The sequence below is a fragment of the Penaeus chinensis genome, chromosome 13 (assembly GCF_019202785.1).
Source record: "Penaeus chinensis breed Huanghai No. 1 chromosome 13, ASM1920278v2, whole genome shotgun sequence".
Lineage (NCBI taxonomy): Eukaryota > Metazoa > Arthropoda > Malacostraca > Decapoda > Penaeidae > Penaeus > Penaeus chinensis.
The window spans coordinates 13,082,592-13,087,591 of record NC_061831.1 but is presented as its reverse complement, the minus strand read 5'-3'; positions in this window follow the sequence as shown (position 1 = coordinate 13,087,591).

Genomic DNA, 5,000 nt, shown 5'->3' with positions numbered 1-5,000 from the left:
AGCTCCTGGACTAAAAGCTTAATCATTCCTATACCTAAACTCAATACTGATAAATACAGACCCATTTCCTTGACCTCCTGTCTGTGCAAAGTACTTGAGAGAATAATTCTGAACAGGCTCATGTATCGCATAAATTCTTTGTTTTGCAGAGTACTTAACAAACTCAAACACAGGCATGCAAACCGTATTTCTTTATATTAAATCTCCTTTTGATATTGCAAACATGGAAATTATCCTTTAGCAACTAGCTAGCTTTGGTATTCAAGGAAAACTGGTAACATGGATTCAAATGTATCTATCGAATCGATCGGCTCAGGTTCTCTTCAGGGTCATTAAGAGTACTCATTCAAAAGTATTTGAACTCGGCACACCTCAGGCAATGACTTCATTATTTACTATGCCGGTGACATTTGTAGGAGAGAATACAAGAGATTCTATATATACTTTCTGCAAGGGCTACTGAATGTGGCTTGAAAATCTCAACTGAAAAAACAAGGCACTTAACCCAAAGACAATACCTCTGCCAAGGTTTCATATAAATGACGTTGAGCTAGATCTCTGCCATCAATACAAATACCTTGGGGTGATTGTTAATGATTCAGAGTTCATTAGAAACCTGAAGAAAAGGCTGTAGGAGCGGCTGAAGCCACTTAGGACATTTGTCGGCAAAGACCAGGGTATTAACGTCAATATTGCGAGACTCTTTTACTTGTCATACATATGGTCGGTCATAGATTACCATGCATTGCACCTAGTATTGTTCAAGGAATCAGAGTTGACTAGTCTAGAAAGTGTACAAAATGAAGCCATGTTTACGAAAGAATATTATACATATATACCACATTTAGTGTCAAATCAATTAGAGAACCCTTCCATTGTACAGAGTTCCAAAGACAACTAAAACACAGAATAGAAGAGCTAACTTTGAATGACAACACCGATTCATACTCAAATCCATGGGTACAAGTAACGTGTAAACACTTAGCTCAGCTGAACATAAGCATAATTAAGACCCTACATGGACGTTCTGTACCACCGTGGAAAATGTTGAACCTAAGTATATATTATACGACTGCCCCCCAAAAAGACAGTGCTATATTCAAGCAGTATGCACTTGCAATTATAAATGAGCATCTAGAAACTCTTTCCAATGCATATGAATGCTACACTGACGGATCCTTGCAGTCTGGGAGCAGAGCAGGATACGCTTTTGTTGTATATAAAAACAATATTTTGCAGCACCAGGATTCTAGGAGGGTTCATGACTGGGCTAGCACTATACAAATTGAGTTGGCAGGAATACTCATGGCCACCGAATTTCTATTGAATCAAGGCTCAGTGGTCATTTTCTGCGATTCATAGAGCGCTCTCCAGGCTCTGAACACTCTAGACAAAGGTACGGAAATATTGCAAATTACATCAGGATAAATGTGTATCGTGCAAAAGAACGAGGCCATAATATACGTTTTGTGTGGATTCCATCGCATGTTGGAATCCCTTGGCATGATCAGGCTGATCGCCTAGCAAAGTCAGCATGTGACAAACAAAGTGTGGATATAGATCTTGGGATACCTCTTTCTAGGATTTTATACATCATTAAAGCTTCCTTCAGAGAGGACTTGACTGAGTTGATTAATTCTCAACGCCCTGGAAGCTGTAGCATAAAGCACTATGACCGATTTAGGCAAGATTCATTCATCTATGGTTAAATAAAACAAGAACAAGACAGTGTGATGTAGTAACTGCAAGAATCAGGCTTGGAAGGTCAGTACAGTTTGTAATGTCGAAGAAACTAAGTGTAAACTGTGTAATGAAGAATATAAGCGAACACTTTTACATTATATCTCAGAGTGCCATGTGTTACAGCCTTTCAGACCACCTAGCATGAGGTACCGAGAACTATGTAACTACTTCATATCATCTGATGTCTTAGAAGATATACTTATGTTGTATCCTAAATTTGGAATGTAGTATCACATAACCGCATATCAAATGTATTAATGATTTTCCACGCCCAAGCTATATGCCGGCGTGACAGATGAGTGGATAAAGGACTGTGTAATTGTTCCTTTCCTTAAACTGATAAAGTACTCATAACAATGTTATAGGCTAAAATTCAATGTAATACCACTATGTAATGTTATGACCATGCATTAAATATACCACAGCTTGCCCACGCCTGTGTAGTTAGCCAGGGTGGTAAATAAAGGACCAAACTAAACTAAACTTGTATATTTAATATATGCTTATGTTGTATCCTAAATTTGGAATGTAGTATCACATAACCGCATATCAAATGTATTAATGCTGTTCCACACACAAGCTATATGCCGGCGTGGCAGATGAGTAGATAAAGGACTGTCCAATTGTTCCTTTCCTTAAACTGGTAGTAAATAAAGGACTAAACTAAAATTGTATGAGTAGATAAAGGACTGTCCAATTGTTCCTTTCCTTAAACTGATAAAGTACTTATCATAACAATGTTATGATAAGTAACAATGTTGTAGGCTAAAATTCAAATGTAATACCACTATGTTATGTTATGACCATGCATTAAATGTACCACAGCTTGCCCACGCCTGTGCAGTTAGCCAGGGTAGTAAATAAAGGACTAAACTAAAATTGTATGAGTAGATAAAGGACTGTCCAATTGTTCCTTTCCTTAAACTGATAAAGTACTTATCATAACAATGTTATGATAAGTAACAATGTTGTAGGCTAAAATTCAAATGTAATACCACTATGTTATGTTATGACCATGCATTAAATGTACCACAGCTTGCCCACGCCTGTGCAGTTAGCCAGGGTAGTAAATAAAGGACTAAACTAAAATTGTATGAGTAGATAAAGGACTGTCCAATTGTTCCTTTCCTTAAACTGATAAAGTACTTATCATAACAATGTTATGATAAGTAACAATGTTGTAGGCTAAAATTCAAATGTAATACCACTATGTTATGTTATGACCATGCATTAAATGTACCACAGCTTGCCCACGCCTGTGCAGTTAGCCAGGGTAGTAAATAAAGGACTAAACTAAAATTGTATGAGTAGATAAAGGACTGTCCAATTGTTCCTTTCCTTAAACTGATAAAGTACTTATCATAACAATGTTATGATAAGTAACAATGTTGTAGGCTAAAATTCAAATGTAATACCACTATGTTATGTTATGACCATGCATTAAATGTACCACAGCTTGCCCACGCCTGTGCAGTTAGCCAGGGTAGTAAATAAAGGACTAAACTAAAATTGTATGAGTAGATAAAGGACTGTCCAATTGTTCCTTTCCTTAAACTGATAAAGTACTTATCATAACAATGTTATGATAAGTAACAATGTTGTAGGCTAAAATTCAAATGTAATACCACTATGTTATGTTATGACCATGCATTAAATGTACCACAGCTTGCCCACGCCTGTGCAGTTAGCCAGGGTAGTAAATAAAGGACTAAACTAAAATTGTATGAGTAGATAAAGGACTGTCCAATTGTTCCTTTCCTTAAACTGATAAAGTACTTATCATAACAATGTTATGATAAGTAACAATGTTGTAGGCTAAAATTCAAATGTAATACCACTATGTTATGTTATGACCATGCATTAAATGTACCACAGCTTGCCCACGCCTGTGCAGTTAGCCAGGGTAGTAAATAAAGGACTAAACTAAAATTGTATGAGTAGATAAAGGACTGTCCAATTGTTCCTTTCCTTAAACTGATAAAGTACTTATCATAACAATGTTATGATAAGTAACAATGTTGTAGGCTAAAATTCAAATGTAATACCACTATGTTATGTTATGACCATGCATTAAATGTACCACAGCTTGCCCACGCCTGTGCAGTTAGCCAGGGTAGTAAATAAAGGACTAAACTAAAATTGTATGAGTAGATAAAGGACTGTCCAATTGTTCCTTTCCTTAAACTGATAAAGTACTTATCATAACAATGTTATGATAAGTAACAATGTTGTAGGCTAAAATTCAAATGTAATACCACTATGTTATGTTATGACCATGCATTAAATGTACCACAGCTTGCCCACGCCTGTGCAGTTAGCCAGGGTAGTAAATAAAGGACTAAACTAAAATTGTATGAGTAGATAAAGGACTGTCCAATTGTTCCTTTCCTTAAACTGATAAAGTACTTATCATAACAATGTTATGATAAGTAACAATGTTGTAGGCTAAAATTCAAATGTAATACCACTATGTTATGTTATGACCATGCATTAAATGTACCACAGCTTGCCCACACCTGTGCAGTTAGCCAGGGTAGTAAATAAAGGACTAAACTAAAATTGTATGAGTAGATAAAGGACTGTCCAATTGTTCCTTTCCTTAAACTGATAAAGTACTTATCATAACAATGTTATGATAAGTAACAATGTTGTAGGCTAAAATTCAAATGTAATACCACTATGTTATGTTATGACCATGCATTAAATGTACCACAGCTTGCCCACGCCTGTGCAGTTAGCCAGGGTGGTAAATAAAGGACTAAACTAAAATTGCATGTTGAAATTGAAATCTAATAAGCCTTTTCAAAGGATGTGCTTTTAGGAATGAAACATGAATATATGTGTAGCTGACTCTTCTAGAATATGCTATTTTATGCGTACATGTACGTTTGTGTGTGACTACACGTGTACGTGTGTACGTGTATATCTACGGATTTTTTGGGTGTATTTCTGCACCCATATATCTGTACATAAGTGTAACTATCTGTTGGCACACAGAGATAATCCTCTATAAACACAAAGAATGCCTCGCTGCCCCACGAAAGACGTCCTCACTCGTCCCCTACTCCAAGGAACACCCCGCTATCCCTTCAAACTCCCGGGATTTACGGGCCGGGCGACGAAGGCACGTCTCGGCGGAGGGCCGGAAGGTAAGGGGGGGGGCGTGGGAAGTACTGTGATGGGGGGAGGGGGTGGAGGATAATAGGAATAAGAATGATGGGATTGAGATATGATATTGCATATATGAAGGATAAAGG